Below are 15,479 nucleotides of genomic sequence, written 5' to 3'. Positions count from 1 at the left end.
CTTGGGCTTCCCCCCAAGCCCTCAGGGAACAGCAGAGGTTTGCGGGGGGTGGTAGAGAATCTGAACTCAAAGGGCTCCCAATGTTTCTTACTTAGTAACCTGCAACTTTTAGATGTGTACGTCAAACCTGATTCATTCATATTTCAGAAGAGATGCTATTCCTGTACAGTTTAATATCTCTCACAGTAATTATCTGGGGACAGGATTCCGGGAAGAAAATTTCTGGGTTGTAATACAGTTACCTTCATAAAAAAGATGACCAACAGGGTCCTCTAACTTTAGTTAGAGATTAAGTGGTTGTGAAGAAGCCATTGACTAAAAGGGAACAGGATGAAGTTCTAATTTTTTTTTTATTTTACAGAAAAGGAAGATAATTATGGATGAACACGGCTTTGGTTGGCAATTTTGCAGACTTTTTGGTCCATATCATACGCTGGTGGCACCTAAAACCCACATGTGCTGGGGTAGGACTCCAAGCAGTGCTGGGCAAGCCAGGGACATAATACACTTAGAGGTGAATAGGAGGATATGCTGAGATATGACGGGGTAGGACATAAGTGCACTACCTGCAGGTATAAATTGATTAGTCCAGGATATGAGAATTCATAAAAACAAGAAGAAACTAGTTAAGAGGCTATTTGCACACATGTCAGGTAAAGTGTACACACCTCCTTCCCTGCCATTTTTTTTCTTAATTCCAAGCCAAAAAAACAACGAGATTGGAGTAAAAGTCATAATTGACACAGAAGCAATCAACACAAGAAGGGTCAGCTGATAGTGCTTCTTGTTGGGGACCAGGCCCTGGCCAGGATGGAGAGGTACCTGCTAAAGTGGAATCAATGGAATGGGGAAAGTAAACACACAAAACAGAGAGAAAAGGTTTAAAGGTGGGTCCAGCGGTGCCCCAATAAAGTGGTGAGAATACAGCGGGGGCCCCTGTGCTTTGACCACACAGATTTTATTGAGTTCTGACCATGCTAATTTTAGGTGAGAGGGTCTAGGAGCTAATGGGGAGCTGAGCAAGGATCCGCCCGTGGGCTGTTTGGGTCATGCACTTTCAGCCATATGAATTCTCCTCTGCCTTAATTGACAGTTAACTACACTGAGCCCCTGCATTCTTGAGAAATGAGGAATAATCTTAAGGGAAACAGGATGTGCCCTTGTCTGCTCAGTTGGCCTCACTCTTCAGGGGTCCAAAGGGGCTGGTAGACCCCTGGTTCCCCTGTGGGGCCAACAGGCTGATGTCAGTGCCCACACTGGAAGCTGGGAGAGAGAGAAGCCCTTCCTCTCATCTCGGCCCCAGAGGTCCTCTCCCTCTTTATATGGGGTTTGGTTGCGCACACTGTTCCCAGTGACTTGTGCAACACCCAACTCTCTCCCGGGGTTTCTGCGCCCTTCACGGCTGGAGCCTACCCCTGTACAGGGAGAGCTGCGGCCCCAGGCCAGATAGATTACCTGTCAGGACTTGCGCAGCTGCATGTGCACACTGGCCACCTGCATTCCAGGCGCCCGGGCCACTGAACCTTTAGGCGGGCAAGTAGCACTCGATGGACATTTCCTTCTTCAAACCAGTTTTCTGCAAGAATTACACAGACTTGTTGTTAGTCAGCAAAGTTACTTTTATTAAAAACCAGTTGAAATACTCAAGCCAAGCTGCTGTTTCTTTGCTCAGTTACACTCAGCGCTCTTTTGCTCTTGGATGTTTTTCTCTTGGGGGCTGCAGGGTCCTCAGTTTCTAATTTGCCCACAGTTTCTGTCAGTATTTCTGTCTCTGTTCCAAGGCTCTGCTGCACCTGTTTGTTCTTAGCACCAGGGCTCAGTTCCCTCTCCTTTTACATAGCTAATGATTTTATGCCAAAGAAAAAGGAGGTAAAGATTTATTTTCCCGAACTGCAAAGTTTTACATGCCACATTGCAACTTTGGCTTATTTAATGCTTTCTAGTAGTTTTGGCAAAAAGTAATAGATACTGATATAAAAATCAAATAGGGGGTGCCAAAAATGTATATACACATTTCAGGGAGGAAAAAACTGTATTAACATTGTAATACTCAATATATACTTGAACAACGAGAGATGAATACAAGTCACGTTTGAGTACTTTTTTTTTTTTTGCAGTTTTTGGCCAGGGCCAGGTTTGAACCCGCCACCTCTGGTATATGGGGCTGGCACCCTACTCCTAGAGTCATAGGTACTGCCCAGGTTTTTCCTTTCTTTTTTTTTTTTTGCAGTTTTTGGCCAGGGCAGGGTTTGAACCCACCACCTCTGGCATATGGGACCGGCCCCTACCCTTTTAAGCCATAGGCACCGCCCTAGTTTTTTCCTTTCTTAAAATGTGTATGCATTTTTTGGCCCTTTATTAATGAGAATATTATATAGAAAGAAGTAGAAATAAAGGAGGAAAATAAATAACCTACCACTTTAAGACAACAGCCATGTTCAGAATATTTGTGAATTTATACCTATGCCACTTCATGTGAGCATAATAGTTAGTTGACCCTGAATCTGTTTTCACATAGCATGTTCTGTGCTGGTACTATTCTTCATCCCATCATGTTTTATGAGTACAGTATTGTTAGGCCTGGGTTAACGTGGAAAAATAACAGTTAACTCCTGGCAAGTTTCTAGGGGCAAACCCTCAACACAATGGAGTAAGTCAGGTTCACTCCCAAGATAGATGAGAAACTACTCACTGACTTTTTGCTTGACTAATTGCCTTGAGAAAGAGACTGGAAGTACCAACTGTCCCTGGACCAACCTTTGAGAAATACCAGGTGGGAAAAGTACTGAAACAAAGATATATGACTGACTAAATGCAAAATTCTGCTTCTGTACAATGCTTGCTAACCTACCCGAATACACCTAGGCAACCTGTATGCCAACCAGGATGCAGACCAAGCCTCAAAAACCTGACCCCTTAAGCACTTGGGGCTGCTCTCACAGCCCCATGTTGGGAGACTGAGGCAGTCACCGGTCAGCTCTTCAATAAAAAGACTCCTCTTTAAATTTGATTTGTCTTTGAGACTCCTGAGCATAACAGTACAATTTGCTTGATCTTTCCCCTTTGTCAGAATCTTGTGATTGATTATTACTACTGAGAGAGGCTACCTGGAAAAAGGAAGATCTACGAGAACAGAGGTCTTCTCAAGGAGACCCCAAGGATACACATGCTAGGTCCTCCCTGGGGTGACCTGACTCTTAGGAATTTGTAGAAACTTAACTTTCTGGGACCTGGAAACTAACGTTTAAATCTGCTTCCTTAAAAAAAAAAATGCTCATTTTTATTCATCAGAGAAATGCAAATCAAAAACACTTTGAGATATTACCTAACTCCAGTAAGATTAGCCCACATCACAAAATCCCAAAACTAGGGCAGTACTTGTGGCTCAAGGAGTAGGGTGCCAGCTCCATATACTGGAGGTGGTGGTTTCAAACCTAGCCCTGGCCAAAAAATTGCAAAAAAAAAAAAAAAGTTCCAAAATCTCAGAACTACAAATGTTAGCATGGATGTTGAGAGAAGGGAATACTTTTACACTGCTGGTGGGAATGTAAGTTAATATGTACTTTTGGGAAAGAAGTTTGAAGAATACTCAAGGCACTAAAAGTAGACCAACTGTTCAATCCTGAAATTCCTCTACTATGTATATACCCAGATAATAAAAAATCATTTTACAATGAAGACATTTGCACCAGAATATTTACTGTAGCCCAATTCATAATTGCCAAGTCATGGAAGCAGTCCAAGTGCCCATCAACCCATGAATGGATTAACAACAACTTGAGGTATATATATATCATGGAATATTATGCAGCCATAAAAAGATGGAGACTTACCTCTTTTATGTTTACCTGGATAGAGCCGAAACATATTTTTCTTAGTAAAGAATGGAAGAAAAAATATCCAGGGTACTCAATACTATTATGAAACCAATATATAATCCCCTACACATTCATACAAATGATAAAACACAACTATAGTCCATAAAGAAGGAGGGAAGTGGAGTGGGAGGGGAGCCGAGGGGGGAGTCCAGGAGGAGGGAGGATATTTGGTGAGACTTTACCTAATGTGCACAATGTGATGGTACATTTCAAAACTATGAAGAGTAGAGTATAAATGTCTTATCATAACAAATACGTAAGTGAAGTGATGGTCATGTTAACCAGTTTGATGTAAGCAAATCAGCACATTGTACCCCAGAAATGCATTAATGTATACAGTTATGATTTAATTTAAAAAAATCCCAAAGTTCTGTAAAAGCTGGAGCCAGCTTAATTCAAAGTGACTAATGAGAAAGGGACCTGTGGGCTGGACCTTTTTGACTGGGGATAAAAAGGAGAAGACTAAGCTAGTCAGGGAGTGTGGCCATTTTGAATTCTTCTGTGCTTTTGCTCCTGGCTGAAATAAAGCTCTTCCTCTTTTAAACTTGGTGTTTGTATGTTCATTCTCTCCTTTGGGTCTCGTCTTCCTGCAACACCATAAATACAATAGAACCTCTATAGTTGAGCACCTCCCTATGTTGACCACCTTCTTACACTGACCTGATTTTCACAGACTGGATGTGCATCACATGTACTCAATGCAAATCCCTTATGTTGACCAGTTCATTACGGTCCCGTGGGTGGTCAACTTACAGAGGTTCTACTGTCATGTTATGATGAACATCTTCATGCAATGCCCCCCATGTTTAGAATTATTTCCTCCCTAGGATGGAGTCTCAGAAGTAAAATTACTGTGTATGGCCATTGGCACATACCATGGTACATTTAATATCCCTCGGCCACGGTGATATTTAAGGTTCCCAGCTTCCAGTTCAGAGATACCAGTTCTGTGTCTCAGTGAAACGAGCAGAGTGGAGCTGTGGCACTCACTCTGGGACAACTGGTCCTTTCTCACTCTTCTTCTTTTCCTTTTTAACTCTAATCCCATGACAGATAACTTTCTATCATTCTTATTTGAAAGAATTATCAGCCACTTCTGCAAACAATAATTTATGGGGAAATACGAAGCACTACAGGTCTGGTAAAAGTTTGATAAAGCATTTATTTTCTTGTCAATTATTTTGTACATCTATAATTAGGAAATTTATTTATATATTTATTTTGAGATAGAGTCTCAAGCTGTCACCCTGGGTAGAGTGCCCTGGCATCACAGCTTACAGCAACTTTGAACTCCTGGGCTTAAGCGAGTCTCTTGCCTCAGCCTCCCAGGTAGCAGGGACTACAGGCACCTGCCACAACGCCCAGCTATTTTTGTTGTTGTTGCAATTGTCATTGTTGCTTTAGCTGACCCCTGGCTGGGTTCAAACCCCCCAGCCTAGGCGTATGTGGCCGGCACCCTACCCACTGAGCCATGGGCAATTGTATTGTCAATTGAGTTCTGTAACCAAGGACCAATAAAGTTCAAAGATACTGCACTGGCTCAGAAAATATTCACTTCTCAAATGCATATAGGAAATATCAGTCATCTACATGCTACCTTCAGAGATTCCATATCCGCATATTACCTGTAATATAATTTATTACTCCCTTAAAATCAATAGTAAATTGGCTCAGTTGTTTTTACTTAGCATTCTCCTAAGCCATAATGTCCATGAAATCATAGATCTTATAAGCAAATCATATTTTTAATTCACCTTAAACTAGCAAGTAACTCATATTATTAAAGTTAGAATATATGCCACCTAAAATTAGTAGTATCTGCTATACTTAGGGAAAATTGTACTCATGTGTATCTGATATTTATGCTATAAGAATTTCTTTCTTCAGACATGATAGCAACAGAATAATGATAGCAACAGATAATGTTCTTAATTTCAGATTTGCCCATCCCACAGAATTCAATAAATAAATCACAACATCCTGTGAAAATAGATATTACTGTCAATAACAAGGAACAAAGATTCCAGTACAGAGAGGTAACAAATACAATACAGGTAACAAAAATATGGACTATATTTACACAAGGAGTTGGAATACACATTCCTATAAGAGTTCTTCAACTAACAGGTGTTTTTTTTTTTTGAGACAGAGCCTCAAGCTATTCCCCTGGGTAGAGTGCTGTGGCTTCACAGCTCACAGCAACCTCCAACTCCTGGGCTCAAGCAAGTCTCTTGCCTCAGCCTCCCAAGTAGCTGGGACCACAGGCGCCCACCACACCGCCCAGCTATTTTTTGGTTGCAGCCCTCATTGTTGTTTGGCGGGTCCAGGCTGGATTCGAACCTGCCACCTTAGGTGTATGTGGCTGGCGCCTTAGCCACTTGAGCCACAGGCGCCGAGCCAACTAACAGGTGTTTAAAAGTTCAAGGAAGAAAACTACTTACAAAAACATTTTAGCAAACAAGCCATCATTATCTGAAATAGTAAGAGCAATACGTGCCTTGATAATCAGGGAAAAGGGATCAATAAAACTCTTTGGAATGAATGAACTATGGAATTTCACAAATATCTTACAACCCATACAGTTACTCTTACGGACAGGTCCCAACTCCAAACCTAGATCACATAGTATTTGCTGGGAGGTCTTGTTACAGCTTAACATAACAACCAAGCTTATCACACAGTATTATTTTACATGAGATTGTATAATATCCATCATGATTTACACACGATTTTTTTAAAGTTGAAAATATATTTTTGAAAAAAAGCTTAAAGTAATTATTGGCTCCCTACTCATGCAGTTAGGGATGCTATAACATTTTGATGTCTTTTGGGGGGAACAAGTTGAAGGATTCATTTCAGACTCAAAAGATTTTTGCTGTGGGGAAAAAGTTAATTCTAGAATAATTTTAAGTATTGTGTTTTTCTTGAAGTTAGAGGTTGATGGGGTGGGGAGGAGCTGGGAAGGAAAAAGCGTATTATTTTGGTCAGTGGAGATAAAATCTTGGTCCTGATATTTGTTCAGGTCTAGAGTGATTTCCGAGTGGTAAATTATACCCCAAAGCATCCCTACTCCAAACCACACACACCTCGCAGACACATAAGTGATGAACTAGTACACCTCCTGGTCTTGGAGGCACACAGAGTCTGTGGTACAATTACTGATGCTCTGGATAGTTCAATCCCGTTTGAGGCCAGGGGGGAACAGAGTGAGGAGATAACACTAAAACTCATGCTCTGCCCTGCACAGCAACATGAATCCGTGAAAGAATTTTAAATGTTTGTAGTGATATTGTTTCTTACGAGAGTATTAGCAGCACTAAGTAAAAAGAAAAAAAAGGCAGAGGGGGGACAAAGGCAAATATTATATAGACACAAAGATGCCATTACACTGAGGCATAAAAGTCCTTTCTTTTCTGAGCCTGTCTCTGTACTTTTATCCACCCGTAACCTCAGACAACCTTAAAGGTTTTCACCTGTGGCTTTCCAAGGTGATCTATAAATTTCAGTCTACAAGGAAATCTACTAATTTCAAACCCTAAACTTTCTTAAAGAAAGGATTCTTCTAAACAGACACATAAAGGAATTGAATTTTTCTAGATGCTTCCTCTCTAAACTGTGTTTTTTTTTCTGTCAGTTCTTCCCATACGTGATGAGTAACTCTAGTGCCTTATGTGTTTCCGGACAAAATTACTGAAGCCATCGTAAAAGTGGCACTTTCTATTACTCCTATCTCTGTATTCCAGGCAAACGTCCTAGGAATATTTTTTTTCAAATAAATAATCCCAACAACCCTTTAATGTTTAATTGAACATCTTGATTCAGTGACAAATAAGAACAGAAGCTTAGTGACTTATATTTTGTTATTAAAACCGTGTGGGAAAAAAAAAAACCCGATTCATTTTCTCCTCTTTGTAACAACTGAGGCTTGCAATTGTAGACAGCCTTTCCCTTCTGTCTCCTCTCTCTCCCCTGGGTTCCTCCCCATCCCTCCCTTTTCTGGGGAGTTTCTTCTTAGAGCTCTAAAGTTATTTAAATATCGACAAGATCAGGAGGCAGAAACAGTCAACATCGTATGGTAATCGACAATTTCAAGAAATACTTCCTCACACGTTTTATGCCTTCTACTGCATTTTGTCATATAAAGACTGGTACTCACTTTTATCTCGGAGAAGAGGACAACACTTTAAGACCAGCAAATCGAACTCTGAAAAAAGTTAATTATAGTACAACCTCTCTGAAATCTACCGTTTCTCATAAACAGCTTCAGTTTAAGGAAGTAGGAATTTGAAAGGAAAATCCTGTAAGTGTCTCAGAATATGGTTGTGTAATTCAACTCCGGGGCTTTCAACAGCTTTGCCCAAGACACGCCTCTCTAGGAACTGCTTTGGTGAAAGGCATTCTGGGAGTTGTATTACTGCAGAGAACTTCCTCCTCTTAGGGTCAGTGTAAGACAAATGTTTTATTTGAGCTAAGAACACAGAGTCCCCTCAGAATCAAAGAAAGAGAATGTTGGTAAGAAACAATGAATGTGATGTTTTATTATCCAAAAACAAGCTCACGTTAAAGCTTCATTCTGTGCTCTTAGAATTAGAGTGCATGAGTAAGCTTACTGTCACAAAGAAACCTACATTACCAGGTTTATTTGAATTTAAAAAGAAAGGTAGGACTTTTCTGATAGACAGTCTGTTGTAACCCAGCCCTCTTTCCCCTGCCCGCTCCTGTTCCCCAGCCCTCACCTGCCCCCCCCCCCCAGCTCATTTCCCTCCTCTTCCCTTCTCCCCCCAGAGTCAACTCCGGAACAAGGCAAGTCCCTCCTCCCCCCATGGTGGCTGAGAACAGTGCTTCCTAGCCACGTTCCCAGACCCCCTCCTTACCCTAGGGTTGCCAAGAACAAGCTTCAGGTACAAGGAAGAAAAGTCCCAAGTTTCACAAACCCCCCAAGTTCTCAGTAGGTAAACAATGGTGGGAAACTCACTGAGACTTGATTAATTACTATTGTATAACCATAACCATTGTGATATGAGGTGTATCCATTGTCAACTGAAGCTGTATTAATTATTGTCCATTGCTGTATCCATGACTACCCAAGTTGTAATCCCCCCTTAACCAGCCACGTTTTGCTTCTGTAATATGCTTGCACAAAGCCTATGAAAGGCAACTCACTCTCACACCTGGGCTGCTGGCTGTCTCTCGGAGCAGCAGGTAAAATAAATTACCAATTAATTAACCTAAGTGGGGGTCCGACTCTATTTTTCCAGGTCTCCTAAGTTATTTCAAGTCTGACTAGGCTGGCTGGTTTGACACTGGGTTATGTGGTGGATATTGCTCTTCACTTGAACAACTACAATCTGCAGCTCCAAATTTTGCCAAAAAAAATCAAAAGCACATTAAAAATTTTAAAAATATTCATCAAAATATATTTTATTAGAAAAGTTACTGATACTAAGAACCTTTTAATTTTTTTTGAAACAGGGTCTCACTATGTTGCCCTTATTGGAGTGCTCTGTCATCACAGCTCACAGCAACTTCAAACTCTTGGGCTTAGGAGATTCTCTTGCCTCAGCCTCCCAAATAGCTGGGACTACAGGTGCCTTTCACAATGCCTGGCTATTTTTTGGTTGCTGTTGTCATTGTTGTTTAGCAGGCCCAGGCCGGGTTTGAATCTGCCACCCTAGGGGTATGTGGCCGGTGCCCTGCTGACTGAGCTACAAGTGCCACCAGAATCTTTTAATTTTTTCAATTCTTTCGGAGACTGCTGGGTTAAAAGATTTCCACTAAAGCGAAAGACTGATAGGTTTCATTCACAATCCTTTTATATTGGCCAGGCGTAGTGGCCCCTTCCTGTAATCCTAGCACTCTGGGAGGCCAAGGTGGATGGATTGTTCTAAGCTCATAGGTTTGAGACCAGCCTGAGCAAGAGTGAGACTCTGTCTCTAAATAAATAAATAAACAAATAAAAAATGCCAGGAGTTGTAGCAGATGCCTATAGTCCCAGCTACTTGGGAGGCTGAGGCAAGAGAATTGCTTTAGCCCAAGAGTTGGAGGTTGCTGTGAGCTATGATGCCACTGCACTCTACTGAGGGTGACAAAGTGAGACTGTGTCTCAAAAAAGAAAAAAAGAAAGAAAGAAAGAAAACAAACAAACAAACAAACTTTCATATGTTTCGGTAAAGCCTTTATTATACCTCCCAGAAACTGAAAGAAAGAATGACTGTAATAACTGATAACAAACCCTTTGGCAATTTACATAGTTTCTAACAAAATAGCAGGAAATGATCAAGTAGTCAGCTAGCTGTTAGACCATGTGATCCACTTTTTATGATAGGTTACTATGTAACTCTTAACATATAGCCTTAGAAAAAGCTTGAATAACCAAATGGAATTGCTATAACAAAATTCTTTCTATAATGTATTTATATAAACAGTTTCTCTCCACATATGCATTTTGTAGAATGCTATTTTATTATAGCCATAAGTTACATTCATCCATGAACTAATTTTTTAAAACTATAGATCTTGCTGAGAAATACATTTTAAATAAATTTGGTTGTTCAATTGTCATCAAAATATATCATTTTAGGACAGGTGCAGGGGTTCACATCTATAATTCTCACATTTGGGGAGGCTGAGGTGGGAGGATCACATGAGGCTAGGAATTTGAGACTAGCCTGAGTAACACAGTGAGACCTAGTCTCTACAAAAAATTAAAAAAAAAAATTGTTGGACATGATGATGCATGCCTCTAGTCCCAGTTCCTTGGGAGGTGGAAGTGGGAGAATCTCTTCAGCCTAGGAGTTTAAAGTTGCCACAAATTTTGATGACTCAACTACATTTTAGTGACAGAGTGAGACCCTGTTTTCCTTTTTTAAATATATATGTAATTTTATTATTGTCTTTTAAATCAATTTTGAATAAGTAATTATTTGCAATGTACAACTCAATCTTTAGGAAAGTTATATATACATACAACTTATTATAGCTCACAGCAACCTCCAACTCTTAGGCTCAAAGGATTTTTTTCTTTTTTTTTTTTTTTTTTTTGGTTGGTGCTGGGTTTGAACCTGCCACCTCTGGTATATGGGGCTGGCGCCCTACTCCTTTGAGCCACAGGCACTGCCCTCAAGTGATCTTCTTGCCTCAGTTTTTCTATTCTTAGTAGAGATAGGGTTTGCTCTTGCTCAGGCTGGTCTTGAACTCCTGAGCTCAAGCAATCCACCTGCCACAGCCTTCCAGAGTGCTAGGATTACAGGCGTGAGCCACCGCACCTGGCTAGAAAGTTAATATTTATAGTCTATGGTCAAATATAAAGTTTAATATTTATAGTCTAAGTGCAAAAGAAAGTTTCACACATAAAGGCCACTTCAGGACCAAAGGATGAATTTGTCAGAATGAAACAATCACATCGAAACCAAAAGAAAGTTGTTTGTTCCTTTTCACAAGAAAAACCTGGAAACAAGGCGACCTCAAAACCAATTTCTAGCACGCATGTCCTCATCAACAGATTTTAATAGAAGCACATGCTGGACGCCTTTCATATCTTCAGTCTATGTTACTTTGGCTGAAGTACTTTCAGCTGTAGTAATTTGCTTGTTTTAAGAGAAATTACAGCCTAAGATAAGGATATTTGTATAAACTCTTTGGTCTTTCTTTAACAGTGAAGACATTTTCATTATCAATGAATGATATTCATGTTTTTCTATAAAAGCTACCATCACACTCTTTAAACTTTGACCTTGAATAAAAATAAAACAAGTAAAATCTGTATTAAAACTGTATAATAGGGCAGTGTCTGTGGCTCAAAGGGGTAGGGCGCTGGCCCCATATGCCGGAGGTGGTGGGTTCAAACCCAGCCCTGGCCAAAAACTGCAAAAAAACCCCAAAAAACAAAAAAACCCCAAAACACAAACAAACAAACAAACAAAAACTGTATAATACTGTATAATAGGCAGCTCCTGTAGCTCACTGGGTAGGGTGCTGACCACATACAATGAGGCTGGCAGGTTCAAACCGGGCCTGGGTCAGCTAAAACAACAGTGACAACTCCAACAAAAAAATGACTGGGCATTGTGATGGGCACCTGTAGTCCCAGCTACTTAGGAGGCTGAGGCAAGAGAATCGCTTAAGCTCAAGAGTTAAAGGTTGCTGTGAACTGTGATGCCACAGCTTTCTACCAAGGGCGACGTAGTGAGACTCTGTTTCAAAAAAAAAAAAAAATAAAATAAAAATGTATAATAAATTTAAAAAACCCTGTATAATAATTCTTCACTTAAAATAACTTTTTAAGTTTTATAAAACAGAAACAGTACTAAAGCACATAATACAAATTACTTGGCCTAATTTAGATATGAGTGATTTAAAATTGCTTCTTTTATAAATGTCTCCCGGTGATGTTCGGAAAGCTCAGTAAATTCAAAATGCAGAAAGAAATAAGCACATTTCTTTTTGGCTCTGGCCTTGTCAGTTTTCAAGAAGTCTGGGGAGTCAAGATTGCTACAAATGTCCATGCCTCAGTTATTTGAAAGGAAATCACAGACAGACAATTCCAGCCACAGCCAGGTGACCCCTTCAAGCCTTTCAGGAACAGAAACTTCTCAAGCGCACATTCTTGGTGGTGTCTCATTTCCCAGTAGCCATTTTCAGTTTTGAGGTCCATTAACCAGTTGTCAGAGTGAGACAATTGTTACTGAGATTAGATTTTAATACAGAATTAAATGCTTAAAGTCTCATTTGGGATCATTCAGGAAATCAAGCGAGTCCGTCATCTTCAGTGAAACAGAGAAAGAACAATCTCCAGCACCCTGAATCTTAGCGAGGGTTGCATTTTCTCTATTAGTATTATTAATAACACCTGCATATATGTAGTCCTTTGCAGTTTATAAAGCATTTTCACGTCTTTTCTGATTTAATTATAAGGTTAGATACCGGAAACTCCAGCTCTGATAATATTATTTTATTGCACACATTTACTGGGAGAGTCAAATTGCACTATCTTATCTTGTACCTGCTCTAATGTTCTTCAACTGAAAGACGATAATCTGGCTGTCTTTATTCCCAAAAACAAATAATAAATGTTGATGATTAATGGACAAAGTTGCAGCTCTTCCAGGAATCTACCTCACTTTTGGAGGCAGACTTCCTCATGCTTGCTGTTCTCAATTACACCTAACTCTCAAGAGTCCAAAACTTAACCTCTCCCACTTCTTTATCAGGTGAAGCATCAATGTCATTTTATTGCCAGGCAAACTGACCCGCACACACGAAATCCTCAAGGACAGACTACAAACATCCGAGTGTCTTCCTACACCGTCATCTACCAGATGTGGTTTCCCAAAAGGAGAAGTAGGCTTCTCTGACCTTAGGCCAAGTTTTGCCCGCCGTCCTCTATTCTCAAACCTTTTCCATCTTGATACAAGGTCTGCACGTCCATCTTTTGATATCTATTATCTTTAGGCTCTCTCCTTATCATTTCATCCCAGCCTTCTCTCTGAAGCAGATTACTCATTTCACTATGTACCAGCTTTTACCTGTGGGGATTAGCCACGATCGTGCATACCACGCCCTTGGCTTGTTTGGTATAATTAGCTCAACTCCTCTGCGGTCCCTGTTCTAGGGAAAAGTCACCCTTTCAAAATCTAGCTCTCCAGTCACTTGCTTTCCGGAGAGGCCACTTGTTTGGGAAGGTGTGGTTTCGGTCAGGTCAGTGACCTGCTCTACACTCGGGTGGAGAGCTCGGGAAGGCTCGGCCAGGGGGCCGGGCGGCCGGCGCGGGGCGGGGAAGGAAGGGGCGGGCGAGGGGCGGGCGAGGGGCGGGCCGAGTCTGGAAACCCGGGGCCTTCTCTGCCGCCTATATTACCCGTAGGTCTCCGGAGCTGGCGGACGCGCTCCGGCCGCCCGCGGGAAGGACGGCATCTGTGCGGGAGAAGGGCAGTCTGCAGTCCCTGGCCCTGGCGACCCCTTCCTGGCTCGGTGCCCCCTGCACCTCCCTCTGCAGCAGCAGCAGCCAAGTCGGGTGCGGACGCCGGGCGGGGCGCAGTGCCGGCGCGGGACCCCGAGCCTCCGCCTGGTGGTCGCCTGGTAGTCTTCGTTAACCTCGTTCTCAGGCCGGAACGCGAAGCTGCTCTGGGAAGTTGGCGGACTCCGTGACCCAGGTAGGTGCAGGGCAGCAGCGAGCGGGGCGGCGGGCGGGGGCTGAGCCGCTTTGTCAGGGAGGTGTTCGGGGGTTCGTGCAGAAAGTCATCGCCGGTATCTCCTGCTGGCGTGGCTGACAGGCAGACGCTCACGGTATACAAAGGAGAAGATTACAGACAGCTCTATAAAAAAAATATGAAAATTATAAAGCAATATATATATGTATGAATACTTATAAATGAGGGGGACACTGATCGGAAATATTGGAGATGGAGGATGTGTCTTCTTTGAACTTTTATGTTTCTTGCTAAGTTTTTCTGATCAGGAATCAATAGAATGCCATTTATGCAGCATGGCTCGTCTGACCCCCTCGCCACCGGCGCGTGACCCCCTCGCCACCTGCGCTGCCCCCCCGGTTCCCGCTGGCCCCGGGCCTGCTCCCCAGAGCGCCGAGCTCCGCGGCAGAGAGGGTTGGTCTAGACCTGCCTTCTTGATTCAGTTTGGTTCATTAGCGGAAATACAGTAATCCGTTGTTTTCTGGGACTCTCCAGTCCAGCTTCAAGCTTTCAGATTCAAAGGAGGATTTTCCCAAATCCTCTGGAACTTCACTGATGACGTCCGCAGCCAGTGGGAGAGGGGACTGTGCACATTTTATTGGGTCAGGCCAGTCCGGCGGAGTGGGAGAGAGAAGATACCTACGTCTGAAAAACAAGGCGCTCCTGCTGGGTTTGTCTTTCACCACTTAACTGATTTTTTTTTTTTTTTTTGGCAAGATCGGTGACTTCAGTAAGGTTGGACTTTGCTGAACCGCTCTACATAACGAAGTTCACAAATGTCTTAAGAGGCACACTGCAGGGCGATGCTGTTGAAAGGGGTCAGGCAAGAGGTTAGCTTTGTGTCTGCTGCCAAGTTTCGCTTCCCCTCCCGTTAGCTCAGTGTTTGGTGTTTGCTAAGGAGAGAAGCTTTTGATAAAAACAGAAACTTCTACTTGCAACCACACAAAGACATTCTCTCTTGAGATTATCAATGGGAAGAATGGGGTGGGGAGAAAGGGGGGGACAGGCGAATAATTAGAGGAGTACTTTCCTTAATACACCATCTGGAAGAAAACTCCAGAACTACCATCAGTCTTGTTTTTAAACAAGCCTTAAAGTGTGAGAAATCTTGGTGGCATGCATGACCACCCAGGGGTATCAAACTTTCTGTTGAACTGCTCAGACACCTGGCTTCTTTTAGGGAAAAATATCTCTGTCTTTTTTTTTTTTGTTGTTCATGACATTTGAAGGCTAAACACCCTTCTGCGAGAGGGTAATGTGTCTGGACATTGGCTTTTCAGGACCTTAGAGCTCATGTATGTGCATGTGTGCGTGTGTGTGTGTGTGTGTGTGTGTGTGGTGTGGTGGTGGAGCGGGGGGGGGGAGGAGGAACAAATGAGGTATCCCAAAAGGAGAAGTAGGCTTCTCTGACCTTAGG

The 15,479-nt window shown here is 42.1% G+C and overlaps 2 protein-coding genes across 3 annotated transcripts in view; one reads left to right on the top strand and one right to left on the bottom strand.

Moving 5' to 3' along the window:
• The window catches only part of ALPK1 (alpha kinase 1), a 144,283-nt gene extending 136,085 nt beyond the window's left edge, over window positions 1-8,198 (bottom strand). Inside the window, exons 1-2 of the mRNA XM_023518193.1 lie at window positions 8,035-8,198; window positions 1,456-1,576 (exon numbers count right to left, since the gene is read on the bottom strand). The gene's annotated coding sequence lies outside the window, so the exon portion shown is untranslated. The remainder of the gene's footprint in view (window positions 1-1,455; window positions 1,577-8,034) is intronic.
• Window positions 8,199-13,763: 5,565 nt separating this feature from the next.
• The window catches only part of TIFA (TRAF interacting protein with forkhead associated domain), a 7,665-nt gene continuing 5,949 nt past the window's right edge, over window positions 13,764-15,479 (top strand). The window contains exon 1 of one of the 2 annotated variants that reach the window (XM_003798161.3): window positions 13,764-14,026. The gene's annotated coding sequence lies outside the window, so the exon portion shown is untranslated. Of the gene's footprint in view, window positions 14,027-14,874; window positions 14,893-15,479 lie in introns of those variants that run through there. The other variant, XM_023518195.1, reaches the window with a different exon arrangement.

Source organism: Otolemur garnettii, unplaced genomic scaffold (genome assembly GCF_000181295.1).
Source record: "Otolemur garnettii isolate 467f Iridium unplaced genomic scaffold, OtoGar3 scaffold00129, whole genome shotgun sequence".
NCBI classification, from domain to species: domain Eukaryota; kingdom Metazoa; phylum Chordata; class Mammalia; order Primates; family Galagidae; genus Otolemur; species Otolemur garnettii.
This window is presented reverse-complemented; position numbering and strand designations above follow the sequence as displayed.